Source organism: Biomphalaria glabrata, chromosome 13, assembly GCF_947242115.1.
Source record: "Biomphalaria glabrata chromosome 13, xgBioGlab47.1, whole genome shotgun sequence".
Classification (NCBI taxonomy): domain Eukaryota; kingdom Metazoa; phylum Mollusca; class Gastropoda; family Planorbidae; genus Biomphalaria; species Biomphalaria glabrata.
Window position 1 is genome coordinate 1,044,642 of NC_074723.1, and position 23,637 is coordinate 1,068,278.

The window sequence follows — 23,637 nt, forward strand, 5'->3', positions numbered from 1 at the left end:
AAAACTATAATTGAGACTTTTCTTTTGTTATGTATTGTAAGCGCATTCTTAAAAAAAAAGTATGTTTAATAAGCTAGCATAGATTTAAGATTTATAAATATTATTCAATGGATACAATGCAATATAACATATATATATATATATATATATATATATATATATATATATATATATATATATATATATATATATATATACACACAATTATAGTATTTAAAAAAAATATATATATAAAAGGCAGACCTTTAATAGGACCATGATGATCACCTAACAGATTGTAACTGCCGACTCCAGGAATATTATCTAATGACAAAATAAAAACAAAGTCATACTCCTTTTTGGCATTATATTCTTTAGACAATTTATAAAATTACAATTTAAATTATATCTAGTACAGTGTAAAGTTTTTCCATCTTACTATGTAACTCAAGTAAGTGCCTAATCTAGTCTCGATCTATAGAAGAGATCTAGATCTAGTTAGAAAAAATAATTAATTAAGACCATTTTATAGATCTATAGCGATATAACAACAAGATATAGTTTTAGTCAATTCTAGTCTGGATAAAATGATGAGCTAAGTAGTTATGAACTATTTCAGCAACAAATGTAAATTATATTACATTTCAATACTGGGACAATTGACTCTTGATAGTTCAATGGTTCTGGGACTGGAAAATGGGGGAGGGGTGGATTGCCCATAACAGCTGATTACCAAAGGTTAGCTGAACTTAAAGGAATTTAGAAGTACATGTCAAGTATCAGTAGTTTCAAATATTTCAGTACTATTGTCTCTAATGATGGAACCAAACATGGCCAGAATTGCACCAGCCACAGCAGCACTTGTTAAGTCAAAACAATATGGAAAGACAAAGGCAAAAGCTAGCCCTCAACATTTAAATCAGACTGATGCAATTCATGGTCATGGAGTCACATTCTTGTATGCTTGCAAACCTTGGATACTGACTGCAGAACTAGAGGATGCTAGCAATGAAATAGGGATACTAAAGAAAGACCCTAGGTATCACTATCACATACTAAGATTAAGAGATCAGAGACATGATTGGTTCAGCTATTAGAACTCCACAATGATCTGCAAACGACTGTCACTGTCAAATAAACCAGTAAAGCAATTTAAACTAAAACTCTATGACTATGGCCATATCACAAGGCCTGACAAGGTCCAGGGCTCACAAAAACTAGAAAAACTAATCAGGGCCGAACATGTACACTTTACTTTATTATACTCATTTAGTAATTATAGTTATAGGCTTGCAATTTTTTTGTACTATAACTTTATTTTAGAACTTGATTCAAGTTAAGTCACTTAAGACGGTAATTTTACTTAAGACTAGCTTTTATTTAATTAAATAATTAAATTTATTATGCATAATAATCATACTAAAAAAAAAAATAGACCAACTTAACTAGACTACTGCATTTGTTTCATTGAATCTATTATAAAACTAATCGCATCACAGTGGCATGATTTACACGAGCCCAGTCAGACATTGTGTTTGAAATATTTTGGATAATTGTATCCCAGCACTTGTGTAAATCTGCCTTGAGAAAATTAGAGTACACTTCTGTCAAGTTTTGAATTGATTGAAAGATGTGATCCCCGTAGTCCTCAACCGTTCCACCACTCAGGTCATCTAAAGCAATTACTTAAGTATTCATCATCATCATCAAACTCCATTAGAGTGAGGGCTTGAGAGGCTCAAATCCTCTCTTGCAAAAGCCCTGGAGAGAAACCCTGCTGTCTTGCGTAGTGCATAAATGTCGCCATACAGGTCGAGAATTTTGGGTTTCCCAGACCTGTCGAGATGGAGATCAGCAAGTCTGGGGCAGTCAAACAGAATATGAGGCACGGTTTCCTCTTCTTCCACGCAGCGGGGGCACCGTGAATCAAAATTGGCCATAGCTGCGAGAAATATGAGCCAACAGGACAGTGGCCTGTCCTGCACTGTGCTATAATAGCTTGCTCAGGCCTGGACAGCCTCCACCACAGGGAAGTGCGGTCAGGGCACCTCATGTGCTCCCAGACTCCACTGGCTTTTTGGGACTTGTCCCAGCACTCAAACCACTTTTCCATTTCTGTTTTTCGTATTATAGCCAGGGCTTGATGCAAGCTTACAGCCTGTTCAGTGGGTGGAATTTGCCCTCCCTGGTTGGCCAAAGAGTCTGCAATTGTGTTGCCAGTCACACCTATGTGACTCAGTACCCACTGCATTATTACAGGGGTGCCATAGCGTTGTTTGATGTTATGTGAAGGCATGATGACAGTGCTGATATTGGGGGGCCATGGTCCAGGGCTTTGCAAAGCCTGTAGTACAGATTTTGAGTCAGTGACCACAACAATCTGTGTTGCCCTCAAATGTCCCTCGCCGAGTTGAGAGTCAATGACCTTTAAGGCTTCACAGACTACCATGGTCTCCGCATCAAAACTGCAAACACTACCACATGGTCAAAAGATTTTAATTGTGTAAGAGCCAAGAAAGTTGATGTAGGCTCCATAGCCTGCTCTTCCAGAATCTATTGATGCCGACCCATCAGTGTATGCAAAAATAGCACTGGGCATGAAGGTATTAATTGTCTCCAGAGCTAGGATTTAAAGGTCGTTAGATGAACGACTTAGCTTAGTGGCTTAGTGAAAAAAAACTGTTTGAGATGAGATGATGTCACTGGCTAAGCAAGGGATGTAACTGGATAAGCAGGGGGAAGGCTAGTTAAGACTGCCTCCCCAGGTCAAAAGTTTTAAGGTCAGATTGAGTTTAGTAGATGATAGATTTACTTATTAATTAAGAAATTAATAGTAGAAGTAGATCTAGTATTAGTAGATCTAGTAAATTTCTAGCTCACAAATCAAAGCTGATTTCATTATTAGTATTTATGATTCTTACTAGTTTAGAGTGTAAATATTAAAGTAAATTAAGGGGTCTTGAGCAACAAGAAATGCCAGATGATTGTTTTGTTTTAGTTAGCAACATTGGTGTCAGAGTAATCTCCCTTTACCAACTGTTGACCAATTATTAAAAAATTGTAATCAAGAGTTATGAAAGAATTTAAAAAAAAATAAAAAAAACTATTAGAATATATGCAGAATATTAGGCTTTACAAAGCCTAATATGTTTTTATTTTTGTTCACAAAATTTTTCTAGACATAGACTATCACCAAAACTGTCCATGGCCATTATTTTCTTTGTTAAATGGCATTTTCCACTTTGTAAGCGCCACTAAAGACTTTATGGCCAGGCATGATATCTAATATGAAACAAAATTAACCTTTGTTCTCTATCCTAACGTCTGTATTGGAGTATTGGTGAAAACAAAAAAGTGATATTTTCATTATAACTAAAAAAAGATATCTTATCAATACTTCCTTTATTTTATACACCGGATCCACCAAGTAATCTATTTTTAATTTTCGTCATGTACGAAAATATCCAATAAATCCTCTTTCTCCTTCACAATTTCTATATCTGAATAGAGTCTAGATTGGAATACACATGCATGAATTGTGGCAAGTATACCGCTCTAGAATTGGCTTGATTAGCCACACCAAGTTCTGCCTCGTCTCAAGACTAAACCAAAACCAGTGACTCACCTGGGCGCATCCATTGCATTTCGAGACAAAAGGAGCCATATATATATATATATTATATATATATATATATATATATATATATATATATATATATATATATATATATATATATATATATATATATATATATATATATATATATATATATACACACACACACATTTGAGACCAAAAGAAAATCTGCTGCCGAGGACAAACGCAGACGACGAAAAGAAAATCTAAATCGACCACCTGCGGACAATGGTTATGCTTGCCCTGGATGTGGCAAAATATGCAGGTCACAGCTGGGGCTGCGCAGCCACGGGAAATACTGTATTCTTCATTAATCTTTGGACTCGAAGACAAGCCTTATTATATATAATAATAAATTAAATAAATTCTGCCCTCTTACGTAATCTTTCGTTTCGAGGATAGTGTAAATCTTTTCTGCCTTGTATAGAGACCCACGGAAATAATTTAATCATTATTAGGAAACGGCGAAGTACAAGGTTCTATAATGTTATATAAATACGCATGTCATGTCTATTATTATATTAGCTACGTCATCGTGCATGTTTGTGTGTGTGTGTGTCAATGTCGGATCCGGCTCAGACCGTACTCTTCAAAGCAGATTCAATATATGTTAAAAAAAAAGTAAAGCTCCCCTTTCAGACCTTACAATCAATAGGGCAAATGATGTAAAGGTTTTCTGGCCCCACAGTTAGCGAGGGTGTCGTGTGGCCAGCACAACGACTAACCGTCTTTACTATGGAAAGTGTTAAACCAATGACTTGGCAGATTATAAATCATTAATTAACATACATGACTAGATTGTCACTAGGAAGTAACGTTTGTATTTTATAAGATAATAATAATTATGCTCGTCTTCAAGACCGAATAATAATAACAATGATGATAATTTTATTTATAAAGCGCTGTTAACAAACTAAATGTAGGCTAAATGCGCTGTAATAACATTACAGACATAAACACGAGAGTTACAATGACAAACTAATCTAAAAAAAGTTTTAAACAGATAGATCTCAATGTTCTTCTTAAAAGTGGTGTAGCATGTTGTCTGTCTGAGATCATCGGGGGAGTGAGTTCCAAACCTTTGGTCCGTGCACTGAAAAAGCCCGCAGGCCGTAGCTTTTGAGTATTGAGTCCATTGGGCGCAGGCATAACAAGGAATGCTTAAAGAGCCCAAAATTAAAATTACCAGTTTTCACCAGGATTCAAACTTGGGACCACTCAGTTTGAAACCCAAGCGCTATAGCACTCAACCACCGCGCCTCTATTAAATAACTTCATATTTACTAATTACAATTTTTCTTTTACGCTTGAATAACAACAAGTAAAAAAAGACATTATTTCCCCTACCTATATAAGAACGGAAAAGTAATCCATGTATGAATTATGTCAGGATTCAATGACTGGATATTCCCTTTCATAACAACAAAAACACACTTTGATATGGGTCAGTGATGTGTTCTCACTGTCCAGAGAGCCTTCCAAATAAGTTGTTTTACTGGATGACTGAGGCCTTAAATCCACCCCCACTTTCCCCTTCCAAGTTTTAGCTCACCCTCTCCTCCTTTCATTTCTTCCCTCTTTTCCTTTCTATATTTTTAATTCACTCCGTCACTCTCAGCATTCAGGCCATCTTCCTTCATTTTCAACTTAAGTCTGTTGAACCTTTGGGGCACCACACAAGATCTGTTGACCGTAGGCCTACTTCTCCATTCCTCTCAGTCTCTTGCCTTGAATATAATTTTTCCCAATGACAGGCCTGCCCATTCTTTTATGTTGTCTTACCATCGCTTTCTCTCTCTGTATATCTATAATAAAGCCCGTCTCTTGCCTTCTTAATTTACCCCCCTCCCCCTCTTTATAGTTAAGAGCTCCCAATCCTCTCTGCATGTAATGCCCTCCTCTTTCCCATGTTATTAAATTCATCAAATTCTACTCATCACCTCTTTCTCTCCTTCTTTAGTCGTCCCCTTCTTTCTCTCTATTTTATTTCTTTCTGCCATATATTAACACTTCTCTTTTCTTTCTATTCTTTCAAAAGAAGAAGAAGGAACAAAACTGGGATATTCGTTCTTAAATGAGTGTCGTCACTGTTTATGTCTGATGCAATACTCGACAAGGTAAATACCCTCATTCTGATACATCGATACAGAAACATCTTCGTTCTGTTCTCAAGACATCAACTTTTGATGCTGTCAAGTTGTGGTGAAAAGCTCTTTGAATATTAAAAAGACACGACAACTACTCCATTAGATTGATAGCTCAAAGCACTTTATCATAGAAGGAGATCTAGATCTATGGCTTTTTGTTTTTTCTCAACAGAGGCGGATATCCCATCGTTTCAAGAAAACAATCTTACATCTATGGCTTTCTGTTTTATCTTAACAGAGGCGGATATCCATAATTCCAAGAAAAACATCTTTGATTTGTTACATGAGTGGCAGATAAAACCGAGAAGCTACCCTGGGGGATTTAAGTTCAAATCATGACATGAGAGGCGCTGTCTTTGGCGAGAGTCTAATGGTACCACGGAAACCTTCTCACAGATACCCCCCGCGAAACACACACAGAGGCACACACACAAAAAGAGACAGAGAGATGGAGAGACAGAGAGTTAGAGAGAGAGAGAGGCCCATTATAGAGATTGTATCGCAATTCACTGAGCTGGCTACAGTATGGAAGTTGCTAATTAAAAACAAAACAAAATAGAAAATATTTGTGAATTTATTTTCAGTTTACAAGAAAATTAAAAGTAGTCTGAATATGACTTATATAACTTTAACTTATTTACCATCTTACCGAGGCACTGTGGCTGAGTGGTAAAGCGCTTGGCTTCACAACCGGAGTTCCCGGGTTTGAATCCTCGTGAAGACCGGAATTCTTAATTTCGGGACTATTGAGCGCCTCTGAGTCCCCTCCCCCCACAGCTCTAATGGGTACATGACATTTGTTGAGGAAAAATCAAAGCCCTTGGTCGTTGTGCTGGCCACAAGACACCCTCGTTAACCATAGTCAGAAACAGATGACTTTTACATCCCCTGCCCTATGAAATGCAAGGTCTGAAAGGGGAACTTCACTAAACTTTACAACGTATTTTATATCTTATCAGTCATCATCATTTATCATCATATGTTTCAACGTATTCATTCAAGATTTCATCTTATAATTTATCTCATTTATTGTAACTAATCTTTCATTATAGCTTACCTTTTATCCTGTCTTTTCATGTATCTTATCTTATATTCATCTTATTTTTATCCCTAACCTTATCTTATCTGTATCGTTATATTATCTTATTAGTTGCAGACTTCAACTCTACTAAGTCGTATGTTTTCCTGATTCTGGCAACTCGCACCAAGCTCTAACGTTAGGAGTAAGAAAGAACACTTACATAAATCTGTTTTAGTTTATGCATTAGTGCCTTTACCACTAAAACCAACGACACATAAATTATAAAAATAAATAATTGAAGTGCTAAGTACAGGGGATACATCGGTATGATTCTTCTATTTTTTTATGCTGCTTATGTATATAACAATTAATATTACAAAAAGATACTTTGGACATTAAATATTTTTAAAAATTAGTTGCAAATACATAGGACAGTGTCACTATTTGTTCAACCATCACAATATATGTCTACCATTTCAAGTTATATGATAGCTACACACATTGTTATATCAAAATATAACAAACGCTATATTAATGTTAGAGATGTGTATACCACTCTCTAAACACCAATCACTAGTTAATAGCAAACGCATTTTCCACGCTGGGCGTGGTGGTCAAGAGTTAAGGCGCTTGGCTACTGAACAGATTTGTCTTGGAGTTCGAATCTCAGAGAAGACTGTGCTTATTAAGGCCGCCCCTGAGACCACCAAACTCTTAATGGTAAAGTGGCTTGTCGTTGTGTTGACCACATGACACCATCGTCAACCGTCGGCCAGAGTTCCGATACTTTTAAATAAAACAATATAATAGTTAGTTTCCCTGGGTCTAATTATTTACATTAATGATGGGTATCTTTTTCATTCAATTAAAAACATTAAAATGTGTCAAGTGTTGAGATTATCTCATAGGAAAAACAGGTGTTGTGGCTTAGTGGTAAAGCACTTAGCCTCCATACTAAGGGGTCCAGGATTCCAATCTTGATGAAGACTGGCAATTCGAATATCGGTATTTCTATGATGCCCTTGAGTCTTATGCGTAACTTATGATAGATGGGGAAATTTATGGTGTGTGTTTGTTGTGCTGGCCACATGACATCCTTGGTAACCATCGGCCATAGAAACAGATAACCTTAACATCTTAACATATCGCAGTGGTAATTTGTTTTTTTCTCACATCAAAAAGTTGTCTGTTGTACATTATTTAGTTATGGCAAAGTTTGTAGGTCACAGCTGGGGCTGCGTAAACACAGGAAATACTTCATTCCTCATTAATCTTCAGACTCGTAGACAAGCCTTATCATTAGTTTGCTTATGTTTCAAAGGAAAATTTTCTGTATAGGTTTTTGTTCAGTGAGCTATTTAATTACATGATATACAGGTTATCCAGAAATAATTATTTTCCGCGTTCAGATTTAATTATTCATTTAAGCCATTTATATTTCTCTGCCCTGTTACGATTAAACTTCAATTATGTTTTTGTTTTAATTAGAAAATATTATAAATGGTATAGAATTTTTTATATAACACCAAATAAAGTAAAAAAAAAATTAACAAAAATTAAGTTAATTTTTGGGGGTCAAATCAACGGTGGTATCATCAATCAGGACAGAAAGAGTTAAGCAATAAATAAAATGATTCTCTGTAAAGGCTGCTATTTATTTTTATTAACAACAATTAGCATTTTAATTTTCATTAAATATACAAGCAAATATAAATATGCAAGTTTACAATTTTGAATGAGAAAACAGATTTAGAAGAAGAATATAACCAGATATAATATGAACATTTAGAAAATATTACCAACATTATGTCAAACATTTAAATATATTTAACTAACCAAAAAAAAAACAAAAACCAACAAGCTAACATAAGTGTTCAATGGTGCGATGCATTTCTATAATTAAATTTACAAAATGACATGTGTCTTCTTCCTCCTTAGAAACAATTTCCAAGGCCTTGCATTAGTCTTAAACAAAATTACAGGCTTGTTTTGTTTGACATGTTTCGGATGTTCCTTCAGAGTTGAAGATAGTTTACTTCCTAGTCCAAACCTCCCGCAGGACAACGGGGGATGGGAGCGGGCAGGGTTTGAACACTAGACCGTCGATAAATCCGAACGACACTCCAGCGCGCAAACCGCACGACCAGGCAGCCATCCAAGTGAGTGCCTCAGGTAATCAAAAGGGAAGAATGAGGAACTTTTGGCTGATTTATTTCAGTTGTTTGTTGCTTCTCTTAAAAAAAAAAAAGGAAAGAAAGACAATATTTAAGTAGGACAACATTCAAGGGGGAACAATTAAAGTGTTGCAACATTCAAGTAGGACATTTAAGCAGGACAACATTCAGGAAGGACAACATTCAAGCAGGACAACAATTAAGTAGGATAAGTGAGACCAGGAAAAAAATTATCGAAATAGAAATAGAATGATTTAAAAAAAAAACATTAAAGAAGGACAACGTTCAAGGAGGACAACATTCAAGGAGGACAACATTCAAGTAGGACAACATTCAAGTAGGACAACATTCAAGCAGGACAACAATTAAGTAGGATAATCGAGACCAGGAAAAAAATTATCGAAATAGAAATAGAATGATTTAAAAAAAACACATTAAAGAAGGACAACGTTCAAGGAGGACAACATTCAAGGAGGACAACATTCAAGGAGGACAAAATTAAATAAAGACAACATTCAAGTAGGATAATAGAATGATTTAAAACAAACATTAAAGGAGGACAACATTCATGTAAGATAACATTCAAGTTAAACAACATTCAAGTAGGACAGCATTCAAGGAGGACAACATTTAGGTAGGACAACATTCAAGGAGGACAACATTCAAGTTAGACAATATTCAAGGAGGACAACATTCAAGTAGGACAATATTAAAGTAGGACAACATTCAAGGAGGACAACATTAAAGTAGAACAACATTCAAGTAGGACAACATTCAAGGAGGACAACATTTAAGTAAGACAACATTAAATTAGGACAACATTCAAGAAGGATAATAGAATGATTAAAAAAAACATTAAAGGAGGACAACATTCAAGTAAAACAACATTCAAGGAGGACAACATTCAAGTAGGATAATATTCAAGGAGGACACCATTCAAGGAGGACTACATTCAAGAAGGACAACATTCATGTAGGATAACATTCAAGGAGGACAACATTCAAGTTAGACAACATTCAAGGAGGACTACATTCAAGTAGGACAACATTCATGGAGGACAACATTCAAGGAGGACAACATTCAGGTAGGACAACATTCAAGTTAGACAACATTCAAGGAGAACAACATTCAGGTAGGACAACATTCAAGTTAGATAACATTCAAGTAGGACAATATTCAAGTAGGACAACATTAAAGTAGGACAACATTCAAGTAAGACAACATTAAAGTAGGACAACATTAAAGTAGGACAACATTCAAGTAGGACAACATTCAAGTAAGACAACATTCAAGTAGGACAATATTCAAGGAGACAACATTAAAGTAGGACAACATTAAAGTAGGACAACATTCAAGTAAGACAACATTAAAGTAGGACAACATTAAAGTAGGACAACATTCAAGTAGGACAACATTCAAGTAAGACAACATTCAAGTAGGACAATATTCAAGGAGACAACATTCAAGGAGAACAACATTCAAGTTAGACAATATTCAAGGAGGACAACATTCAAGTAGGACAATATTAAAGTAGGACAACATTCAAGGAGGACAACATTAAAGTAGAACAACATTCAAGTAGGACAACATTCAAGGAGGACAACATTTAAGTAAGACAACATTAAATTAGGACAACATTTAAGTAGGATAATAGAATGATTAAAAAAACATTAAAGGAGGACAACATTCAAGTACGACAACATTCAAGGAGGACAACATTCAATTAGGATAATATTCAAGGAGGACACCATTCAAGGAGGACTACATTCAAGTAGGACAACATTCATGTAGGATAACATTCAAGGAGGACAACATTCAAGTTAGACAACATTCAAGTAGGATAATATTCAAGGAGGACACCATTCAAGGAGGACTACATTCAAGTAGGACAACATTCATGGAGGACAACATTCAAGGAGGACAACATTCAGGTAGGACAACATTCAAGTTAGACAACATTCAAGGAGGACAATATTCAGGTAGGACAACATTCAAGTTAGACAACATTCAAGGAGGACTACATTCAAGTAGGACAACATTCATGGAGGACAACATTCAAGGAGGACAACATTCAGGTAGGACAACATTCAAGTTAGACAACATTCAAGGAGAACAACATTCAGGTAGGACAACATTCAAGTTAGATAACATTTAAGTAGGACAATATTCAAGTAGGACAACATTAAAGTAGGACAACATTCAAGTAAGACAACATTCAAGTAAGACAACATTCAAGTAGGACAATATTCAAGGAGACAACATTCAAGTAGGACAACATTAAAGTAGGACAACATTCAAGTTAGACAACATTCATGGAGGACAACATTCAAGGAGGACAACATTAAAGTAGGACAACATTCAAGTAGGACAACATTCAAGTGGGACAATATTCAAGGAGACAACATTCAAGTAGGACAACATTCAAGGAGGACAACATTCAGGTAGGACAACATTCAAGTTAGATAACATTCAAGTAGGACAATATTCAAGTAGGACAACATTAAAGTAGGACAACATTAAAGTAGGACAACATTCAAGTAGGACAACATTCAAGTAAGACAACATTCAAGTAGGACAATATTCAAGGAGACAACATTCAAGTAGGACAACATTCAAGGAGGACAACATTCAAGGAGGACAAGTGAGATTAGAAAAAAAAATTCATTAAAGTAAATATAAAACATTATTATTATTTTTTTTTTTTCAGATTTTACTTGGGCTAATTTATAGAACAAAATAAGTGCTAATGAGAGACTAATTGTGAAGCTATATACTTACCTTAATTCTTGAAGCTCCCGTTTTAGAAGCTAGAGGAAAAAAAATGTGTTTTATAAACAAAGTCTTAAGTTTTTTTTTTTTTTTACAATTTCAATCAATGTTTTGTTAAGAAGAGAATTTTGCACTTTCTTGATATTTCTAAAACTCTTTTGACCTCGATTATTTAGTCCTTCTTGTTCAGAGCCATTTTTCGATTCTGAAGAGAAAACATATTTGTTAAAACTATTATGTTAAATTATGTTAAAACATATTCGTTTCAAATTTTAATTCTTATCTTATAGATTACAAAAAAAAAAATATAATTACGCTTTGATAGTAAAAGATATAACTTACGTCCTTCGCTTGTTTAAGCTGCTTATTCTTTATCTCTTGAGAATGTTCCAGCTCCTGAAAAAAGGACAATTTAAAATATATAAACCTTCTTGGAAGATATTAGCTACACCTAAATATCATTGGCAAGACAAAGTTCTAAACAAATTTCTCAAAGACGTTTAGAGTTTTAAAGAGCTTAAACAAAATATTTCTCCGGTTACCAGAAACATCTTTACAACCCTCAACAATAGGAAGTATTTATTTATGTCTATGGAAGTAACTCAAAAATTTTAAAGCTTTTTTCTTCTATTCAAACATATTTTTAAAAATAAAAACTACAGCTAGAAAAAATAAGAGCAAAGAATCTTGCAGATTGAAAATGGTTTATATGAAAGAGTAGAATTACCTTAAAATTAAAATTTGTAGCAGCGAGACTTGTAGATATCTGTAATTTAAAAAGTATAAAGCAAGCATATTGAAAGGGGACTTTCGAAGAGTTCTAAAACGGTTTAGGACTAGAACCATAAGTTCCCGACCGCAGAACGAAGGAGCTAATGGGTTCAAATGTGAACCTTTCAGATCTACGGGGCAAACACCTTTACTTATCCACAACAAATGCTAGGTATCCATTAAACATTTAAAGTCCGTCTTCACCGGGTCTTGAACTCAAGACCCCTTGTTTCAGAAGTCAAGCCCTTTACCATTCAGCCATCACGCCCATTTTTTTAATCAAAGATAAGATAAGATAAGTAGATAGACTAATAATCTTTCCATGAAATTAGTCAAATAACTTACAGCATACTTTATCTTTAACTTTGCAAGCTCTGCTTCAACTAACTTTAGTATTTTAGTCACGCCTTCTTCACCCTGGGCTGTAACAGAGATATCATTTTAGTAGTCTTATAAAAAGTTTATCACCTTTACTTAAAAATGTTGGCATTACTGCTTCGTGGGACCAAGGATTTACCCAGGTAAAGAGCACATCGTTATTGACAGAGGCGTAGTGAGCAAAGCGTGCACCCGGCTAAAGGTACACTATTGGCGCCCCCCCCCCCCGCCCCATTAACATCACATAGAAATATAGACTTGTTGATGAAATTTATTTAATAATAATAGGCCTAGTGTTGTAATCCTATTGGCGATAGAGTTAACTGTGTACAATCAGCTGACACATGTGACACAGGCCAGTAATACAGTTTAGCCTACTATGTCGACGGACAAAGGACAATACTGGTCTGACGTTTGCAAGTAAATATGGCCCGTGTTGCGGTCATGTGATCAGAAGCCTTGGTGGACCAGAGACAGTGTGTAGTGTAGTGTAATTTCAGTATAGGACAGCGAGGAGGCCGGGACTGTTGACCATGCAATCGGTCCTAGTGGAGTCCTCGAGTAAAACGTACCAATCCAGGAAGAGATATAGAGACAGTGGTTTAGTTTAGCTCGGCAGTACGGTGATGTACAGTGTAACATTTGTAGTCAGTTTATTGTGCTGCCAATTGTGTTGTGCTACTATATTTTGGAACTCTAGTTGTCAAGTTCTTGAGTTTGATGTGTGTATTGAGCAGTGTTTGGAAAAGGCCTGATTAAAAGAGAGAGAGAGAATCGTACTAATACAATACAAATAACCTTATAATGTATTACCTAACAAAAATATCTACAATAATTGTATTTTTTGAAGCCTTTCTGTGTGTGGCGCCCAGTGCATCGTGCCCCCTTGCCCCCTCCCCCCCCCATCACTACGGTTCTGGCTCTCAATAAGCTCCAGTAACAGGATACACAGGTGTGCCTCAAGGAAGTCTTAGGTCCACTGATGTTTCTAATATACACATAGGACCTACCAAATGGCATTAATTCAAGTACAAAAAGTCAGGTTATTTGCAGATGATTGCGTAATATATAGAACAATAAAAAAAAAACTACACAAAATACTTGTCACACAATTGTAGATAGGTCAAGGTTATTCACAAAATGTAGAGAACTTTGCACTCAAATTACATCCCCCTTGATGACGCATAAAAAAGTTCCCCTCTCAGACCTTGCGATCTATAGGGCAGATGATGTGAAGGTCATCTGTTTCTGTGGCATATGGCAACAGGGGTAACAGGGGTGTCATTTGGCCAGCACAACGACCAACAGCCTTTACTTTTCCCCAACTAGTGTGAGGTACTCATTAGAGCTGGGTGGACTCAAAGGCGCCCATAGATACCGAGAATAAAAGGGCTAGTCTTCAAGAGAAAGTTGGAACCTCTGGTTTGGAAGCCAACCGCTTTACCGCTCAGCCATCGCGCTTCTGTTATGACACATTGAATGGACAAAAGTACCACACATACCTTAATAGCAGCTGCTTATCTGAAAAAAGGGGATGGACTTGGTAACATGAACTCTCACAGCGCCAGACAGAAGCCAAGGGATAGATGATAAACATATCATGGAATCCCAATAGGGTCTTTTAACAGAAATTTTTATACATCGAACAATCCCTAAACTAAAACTAAACTAAAACTCTATTTAACTTTTGTTAGCCCAACATTAAATTTAATTTGGGACAATCCCCTACCCCCACCACAAGTCGCTAATAAGAAAGATAATAAGATACAAAATAAAGCTACGAAACTAATAAAAATGAATAATCACTTTTGATTAGAGTGCAGGAGCGGGTAAATTACGTCACCCGGGCCACGTGCGGTCCGCCGGAGTGTTTTATGCGCCGCGGAAGCCAACAGAAATCAGATGTGCCCACAGTTTATACATATAAAAAAATGCAAATATATAAAAGTAATAATTATAAATATCTATAGAAATCATTTAAATTTCTGATTCTTATATGTTATGAAAAGAAGGTAAACAAACATTGTCTCTACATGTCATTCTTAAAAGTTTAAAGTAAACGAAGATTATTCTAATTGGCAATATTTCGAAGTATTCAATCAATTACAAACTCAGACCAATACTTATTTCATACTATGAAGAACTGTGTAGAAAGTGTTGGGTTAGCTTGAGACAAGATTGCGAGTGTAACAACAGATGAAGCCCGTGCTTTGACTGAGAAAAACACGTTTTTTTAAAAATTAATTAAAGAACAATTTCCCAACCATTAACTTCATTAAAGCTCCAGAGTACACACCTTAAGGCGAGGTGGCTGAGCGGTAAAGCGATTGGCTTCTGAACCTGGGGTCCCGGGTTCAATTCCCGGTGAAGACTGGGATTTTTATTTTGGGATTCTTGGGTGCCTCTGATGGGTACCTGACATTAGTTGGGGAAGACACCCTATGACACATAGATATAAAAGCTTATATTCAGCAGAGTTATATCAATTAGCAGTTTGGGTCAGTCTTATTAAATGTGTAATAGATCTAGACTAAAAATAGAATGCATTTATAACAATCTATTAATGTGAGGAGGCACGACTACGTTATTTCAAATTCATGGCTCAAGCCTTCTCAACACTGTAACCACTCTGCTAGAGGAGAGCTTATGATCATGGACGCTTGTAATGCCTATTGTTTCTAAAGTCTCGACCTACTTTTAAGGTTTATGTTCACTAATACTTAGACTATGACCTAAAAAGTGGACTGATTTAGCTTTTTAAAAAATTAATTCTCTTGTTGTCGGGTAAAAGGAAATAATTGTGCACAATTTCAGTTTGATCCGAGTGTGGTAGATATAACGTGTACAAACTTTTACCAGACGGACAGACAAACAGACAGCGTGAGTTGATGTAAACGATCTAATAAAATCATGTAAAGGCAAAATTTTGTTGTAACCCTGCCTTGCACCAGTGCTTGGGGTGCGCACTAGTGAACGTAAACAGGAAGACACTAGAATGGAGAGAAGAACAGTGCATCAGGGATTGTGAAGAGTCTTAATGTGTGGGAAACTAAGAGGCCAACTTTTGTAAAGCCTGAAGGTTGTAGTAATGGCCTGGAGCGAAGCGGGGAAGGCTGTCGTTGGTCTACATTCGGGTTAAGTAACAAAGGACTGGTATAATTAGTAGTAAGACTCTGAGGAAGCCTAAGGGTGTTATGTGTTTGCCCTAGTGAATAAACACACGTATTTATTGCCTGTTAAACTGTGTTGAGTTGCTTGCCTATTCGTTGAGTGTCTAGCCGAGAGTTGCAACAATATTTTACCCCATGCTGGGACTGAAAATTCTGCACTGTGTAGCTACTTGCTGGTCCACGGCTACTTCCTCTGCCTCCTCCTATGCTAAAAAAAAAATTAAGTTAAAATTATTGCTAACAGAAAATTCAGCTGCGGTTTCAAAGAACGAAATTGATTAATTAGTACACTAATTTGTTAATTTCTCGATTTATTCGTCTATTGTCATCGACTATGAATAATTATGCTAAAAATACAACTTGACCCGAGAATGGGAATAGGGAGAAAAAACGTGCCAAATGACAATGAAGGGATGAAATCCATAAATACAGCATTAAGTTGCATTTATTTCCCTTATTTCGATATAAAACAAAATAATAAATCACCAAAAATTAAGTACCTAATTTGATAATTTTTTAAATTGATTCATGTCTTGTCAGGTTCAATAAATAATTGTGCAAAGTTCTAACTTGATCCGAGAATGAGAAATGGGAGATAAACGTTCAAACATTTTACCAGAGAGACAGACTGGGTTGATATAAGCTTCGGGCTCAATACCCAGTTGGGAATATTCATCTCAAGAATGTCTTCAAACCTATGGTTGGGATGTCAAACTAAATACTTCAAAACAGTACTGAGAAAAGAGTTGATTAATAAACAAAGGTTTCCGTGCTGCAGTAAACACAACTCTGCCCGAGTCGGGTTTCGAACCTCGAGCCCCATTTATAGGTAGCCAAGCCAAGCACAATTCAGGCGCACTTAGCCTCTCGACCACGCTTCCCATCATTGGATAAGCATGCTTTTAGATTAAAAAAAAATGTTCATTATTTTCATCTTACTGCGTAACACCTAAGGAGGTACGATGACTACAGTTTGTGAACTGTTGGTTTACATAACTTACCAAACAGCTAAACTTGTGCCAAGTGTTGCACCTGTATTCAATTTAAAAACAAGAAAATAAAAGATAAAATTGAAAAGAATAATTGGGTTTCCATATATTCGTAGTGGGAGGCTCGGTGGTTGAGTGATAAAGGGCTTGACTTCCGAACCGGGGGTCCCGGGTGTCTCAAATGATGTTCCACCTTAAATGGTTTCATAGCGACTTAAATTAAAACTTTGTTACATAAAAAGCTCAAATAAAACAGCTTATTTGACAGGGAAGGAAGGATGACATATAACTAATAACCAATACTGTACCTTCTATAGATCTTGCTAGACTCGGTCATATATATATTACTTTCATATATACAATTAAGCTAATTAAAATAAGTAAATAAGATGTTACAATTTTTAAATAAACAAAATTCTTTCAACTAACAGGTTTACAATTCAAAGATTTAGCTAAAGTACAGATCACTGATGAGAAAATAAATTTAAAGTCTTGACATGCTTAAATGAGATCCACTATCGTAGACCCCCATTTTAAAGTTATAGTTCCCTAATTTATTTTTTCACTTCCGTAGACCCCTTGGAAGTCCTCGTAGACCCCTGGGGGTCTATATAGACCACTTTGGGAATCACTGACTTAATGCAAAGGCTGAGTACACACCTCCAAGTAAATTATGACCTGAAAGAGAGGTTCAAGTCAAAGCCAAAAGTTACAATTTCACACTTTAAAAATTTGTACATTATTTTGGTCCACATACAATGCTATGGATTGTTTACAATTTTTAAATAAGTATGTGTAAGATCAGGTCGATGGTGATTGAATGTGACAGCAGTCACAAGGATAACAACTCCGTTGAGTACAAATACTGTATATGCGGCCCCCGTCCCCTATTTTTTTAAATGCGGCCCTCGATAGAAAAAAAAATCATCTTAAGAAGAAAAAAAGAGATGCATAGGCTCTATGAATGTTGAAAAGAGATGACCTACCTCCAATTACTGATCTTTTCTGTATATCTCTCTCCTGTTTTTGACCTACCAAAGGTCCTGAAAACAGTGAAGGTTTGTTCCTGAACTTATGCAATTTGATAATTCGTTTATGTTAATTAGAAGTAGTAGTGGACCTAAGACTGTTTATTGAGTTACACCTGAGTTTACTGTTATTGGTGTTGGCTTAGAGCTATTTATTATTACAGATTACAGTTTGTTCTCTCCGTATCAGAAAATGGACCACCAATGCCAAAATATTTTAATTTTTTAAGCAAACTATGCTCGTGAACTTTGTCAAAAGCTTTGGAAATATCTAGGAAGATATCATCTATTGGGTCACAGTTATCTAAACTGTTATTAATTCAACATTTAACCAAATGGAAAAACAGTAGTCTTTTAACATATGTAAGCAAACAAGTGGATCCAAAGATTCGTGAATGAGCCTTGACGTTTAGACTATAGTGGAGACTATGAGCTAGGGTTTTAAGTATGGGGCTATAGAGTTCTGACATGTTTCATCCATGTTTGGTAATTATGACACAGAGCCCCAAATTATCGGAAGCTCAATTTTTCACTAAAAAAAAAATTAAATTCATTTATAATAAATAACAAGTATATGTAACAATTTAATGGTCAATATTTCTTTGCATTTTTTTGATGAGCTATACTTCAAACATCAGCAACACGCTGGTTGGTCTTTACTACTCCAAGTACTCCGGGAACGGAGCTGATGTGTAAGTAACGTCATAGGCGGAAACAGGGGATGGGGAACACATAGGCGTAATGGCATCTCAAACATCTCGCAGTGGCATCTCAAACATCTCGTAGTGGCATCTCAAACATCTCGCAGTGGCATCTCAAACATCTCGCAGTGGCATCTCAAAAAACATCTCGTAGTTGCATCACAAACATCTCGTAGTGGCATCACTAACATCTCGCAGTGGCATCACTAACATCTCGCAGTGGCATCTCAAACATCTCGCAGTGGCATCACTAACATCTCGAAGTGGCATCTCAAACATCTCGCAGTGGCATCTCAAACATCTCGTAGTGGCATCTAAAACATCTCGTAGTGGCATCTCAAACATCTCGTAGTGGCATCTAAAACATCTCGTAGTGGCATCTCAAACATCTCGCAGTGGCAACTCAAACATCTCGCAGTGGCAACTCAAACATCTCGTAGTGGCATCTCAAACTGGCATCTCAAACATCTCGCAGTGGCAACTCAAACATCTCGCAGTGGCATCTTAAACATCTCGCAGTGGCATCTCAAACATCTCGTAGTGGCATCTCAAACTGGCATCTCAAACATCTCGTAGTGGCATCTCAAACATCTCGCAGTGGCATCTCAAACATCTCGCAGTGGCATCTCAAAAAACATCTCGTAGTTGCATCACAAACATCTCGTAGTGGCATCTCAAACATCTCGCAGTGGCATCTCAAACATCTCGCAGTGGCATCTCAAAAAACATCTCGTAGTTGCATCACAAACATCTCGTAGTGGCATCTCAAACATCTCGCAGTGGCATCTCAAACATCTCGCAGTGGCATCTCAAAAAACATCTCGCAGTGGCATCTCAAACATCTCGCAGTGGCATCTCAAAAAACATCTCGCAGTGGCATCTCAAACATCTCGCAGTGGCATCTCAAACATTTCGCAGTGGCATCTCAAACATTTCGCAGTGGCATCTCAAACATCTCGTAGTGGCATCTCAAACATCTCGCAGTGGCATCTCAAACATCTCGTAGTGGCATCTCAAACATCTCGCAGTGGCATCTCAAACATCTCGTAGTGGCATCTCAAACATCTCGTAGTGGCATCTCAAACATCTCGCAGTGGCATCTCAAACATCTCGCAGTGGCATCTCAAAAAACATCTCGTAGTTGCATCACAAACATCTCGTAGTGGCATCACTAACATCTCGCAGTGGCATCACTAACATCTCGCAGTGGCATCTCAAACATCTCGCAGTGGCATCACTAACATCTCGAAGTGGCATCTCAAACATCTCGCAGTGGCATCTCAAACATCTCGTAGTGGCATCTAAAACATCTCGTAGTGGCATCTCAAACATCTCGTAGTGGCATCTAAAACATCTCGTAGTGGCATCTCAAACATCTCGCAGTGGCAACTCAAACATCTCGCAGTGGCAACTCAAACATCTCGTAGTGGCATCTCAAACTGGCATCTCAAACATCTCGCAGTGGCAACTCAAACATCTCGCAGTGGCATCTTAAACATCTCGCAGTGGCATCTCAAACATCTCGTAGTGGCATCTCAAACTGGCATCTCAAACATCTCGTAGTGGCATCTCAAACATCTCGCAGTGGCAACTCAAACATCTTGTAGTGGCATCTCAAACATCTCACAGTGGCAACTCAAACATCTCGTAGTGGCAACTCAAACATCTCGCAGTGGCAACTCAAACATCTCGCAGTGGCATCTCAAACATCTCGCAGTGGCATCTCAAACATTTCGCAGTGGCATCTCAAACATTTCGCAGTGGCATCTCAAACATCTCGTAGTGGCATCTCAAACATCTCGCAGTGGCATCTCAAACATCTCGTAGTGGCATCTCAAACATCTCGCAGTGGCATCTCAAACATCTCGTAGTGGCATCTCAAACATCTCGCAGTGGCATCTCAAACATCTCGCAGTGGCATCTCAAAAAAAATCTCGTAGTTGCATCACAAACATCTCGTAGTGGCATCTCAAACATCTCGCAGTGGCATCTCAAACATCTCGCAGTGGCATCTCAAAAAACATCTCGTAGTTGCATCACAAACATCTCGTAGTGGCATCTCAAACATCTCGCAGTGGCATCTCAAACATCTCGCAGTGGCATCTCAAAAAACATCTCGCAGTGGCATCTCAAACATCTCGCAGTGGCATCTCAAAAAACATCTCGCAGTGGCATCTCAAACATCTCGCAGTGGCATCTCAAACATTTCGCAGTGGCATCTCAAACATTTCGCAGTGGCATCTCAAACATCTCGTAGTGGCATCTCAAACATCTCGCAGTGGCATCTCAAACATCTCGTAGTGGCATCTCAAACATCTCGCAGTGGCATCTCAAACATCTCGTAGTGGCATCTCAAACATCTCGCAGTGGCATCTCAAACATCTCGCAGTGGCATCTCAAAAAACATCTCGTAGTTGCATCACAAACATCTCGTAGTGGCATCTCAAACATCTCGCAGTGGCATCTCAAACATCTCGCAGTGGCATCTCAAACATCTCGCAGTGGCATCTCAAACATCTCGCATTGGCATCTCAAACATCTCGTAGTGGCATCTCAAACATCTCGCAGTGGCATCTCAAACATCTCGTAGTGGCATCTCAAACATCTCGCAGTGGCATCTCAAACATCTCGTAGTGGCATCTAAAACATTTCGCAGTGGCATCTCAAACATCTCGTAGTGGCATCTCAAACATCTCGCAGTGGCATCTCAAACATCTCGTAGTGGCATCTCAAACATCTCGTAGTGGCATCTCAAACATCTCGCAATGGCATCTCAAACATCTCGTAGTGGCATCTCAAACATCTCGCAGTGGCATCTCAAACATCTCGCAGTGGCATCTCAAACATCTCGTAGTGGCATCTCAAACATCTCGCAGTGGCATCTCAAACATCTTTTATGCGATGCTCAACCTTCATTTTTATATTATTTAATATCAACTCATTCTGTCTGTCTGTCTGTCTGTCTGTAAAAAAGTTTGTACAAGTTATCTCTCCCACACCCTTTCTCAGATTTAGTTAAAATTTTGCTTTTTTTACTCATTGACATAAGACACGAATCAATAAAAAAAAATAACCAATTAGTTAATTAAGTACTTATAATTGAATTAGTCATCAGTTCTGAAGGAACATTCGAAACAATGTAAAAATAAGCAACAATGATCTTTTTAAATAGTTATTCCCCTCCCCTCGCAGCAGTAATCATTGTTCAGTCTTTTAATTGATTAATTGATACTATCTGATTGACAGGTATCTATTTACCACATCCTTCCAGCCCACTGACGGTTATGAAGGCAAGTTTTAATGTCACACTTGTCAGACCCATGGACATAATTTTTTTTGTCCAACAATGGAGCTTTTGGAAAGCAGGGAAGCTTTGTAAGAACCTTGATCTTTCACATTGCATTTAAAGGTTGTCAGATTAAGGGAGGCGACTCAAACGCAGGGCCGGGCTTGCCTAATTAGATGTCCTAGAAGAAGTGAATAGGATCATTAGGATGGCCCCAAATGAAAAAGAAAAACACAAAAATAAAACTGAAAAATATGCACGAAATTAAAAACTATCTTAGTATCTATATATAAATTTTATTAAATTCATTATAAAACCGCTAATGTGCACGATACACATGTACTTCCATAATAACCATAGTATAAATATCATTTCGACATTTCACCAAATGAATATATATGTAGTCAAACTAGTGGATTCATAGATTCGTGAATACACTATAGTAGAGACTACCAGCTAGGATGTCAGGCATGGGGGCTTTAGATTTCTGACATATTTGTACCATGTTTGGTAATTGTGTTAGATTGCCCTCACAATTACTGAGAATCTTTTTTTTTATTCACCTTCCAAAAGATACATTGCATTTATAAAAAAAACAACAACTAATTTTATGGTATCACAACAACAAATGTAAGAACTTTGTTCAGAATTGTTCATAGTTCTCGTTTTCCTTTGCTCGTCCCTTTACAAGCCTAGACATACAACCCACATGGGCTTACATCAGTTACTAGATGCCGTAACAATTGAACTAGAAATGTTCTAAGGTCATTTATAATAACTAACAAGAATATGTAATAATTTAATTGTCAATATTTCTTTGCATTTTTAGAAACTACTACTGGTGAATAAAAGTCCAAAATATATTGGAGATAGTTGTGTTCATGAAAAAATAACAGAGACACTTTTTACGAAATAAAACACTTTTGTATTCCCAGTAGAGGTCACAACTAGAAAATATATTTGTTTTTTTAAATCTTATATTAAGCATAGGATCAGGCATGTCATTAAATTTGTCGTAGATACTCAATTTAAAAAAAGCATTTATAAAATTTAAAAAAAAGGGAAAATGACCTAAATTTGAACTCAAACATCTCGCAGTGGCATCTCAAACATCTCGCAGTGGCATCTCAAACACCTAACAAAGTAAGTTGTATAACGAATGTATGTATGTAAGTTGTACTTAAAGTATTTCTAAAGTACCTTGATAATTGTAGATCGTGTATTACAGGTGCGAGTCCGAAAATATCGATCTACATGACGTCACAAAGAGCGAAAAGTAACGAACAGGCTCAATGGACAGTCACTTGAGATGAAAACATCATAACAATCTTTAATTCAGAATGGGCCACAGCTGAGTCAGTCACTACGACAATGTTATCCCCCCTGAGAGCCTAGCAATAACTGGATCTAAAAATCTACAATCCTAATCTTGAATCCCAATGCCTATGTCGTCACAATGTCGGGTTCAAAGTCAAGTCGATTATACTTCGTTCCAAAACTAATAATAATAAGGTTTGTCTTTGAGTCCGAGTCACGTGGTAGCGCAGCCCCAGGTGTGACCTACATATTTTGCCACATTCAGGGCAA

General features: G+C 37.0%; 1 long non-coding RNA gene across 1 annotated transcript; it reads right to left on the reverse strand.

Annotated features, from left to right (window-relative positions):
* Positions 1-8,698: 8,698 nt before the first annotated feature.
* On the reverse strand, positions 8,699-23,421 carry LOC129922332 (uncharacterized). Its single transcript, XR_008774331.1, has 7 exons — positions 23,251-23,421; positions 18,022-18,078; positions 17,048-17,078; positions 12,844-12,920; positions 12,070-12,123; positions 11,737-11,932; positions 8,699-9,017 (listed from the first exon to the last, which is right to left on the reverse strand). It is a non-coding gene; the product is annotated as an uncharacterized LOC129922332 (long non-coding RNA).
* Positions 23,422-23,637: the final 216 nt, after the last annotated feature.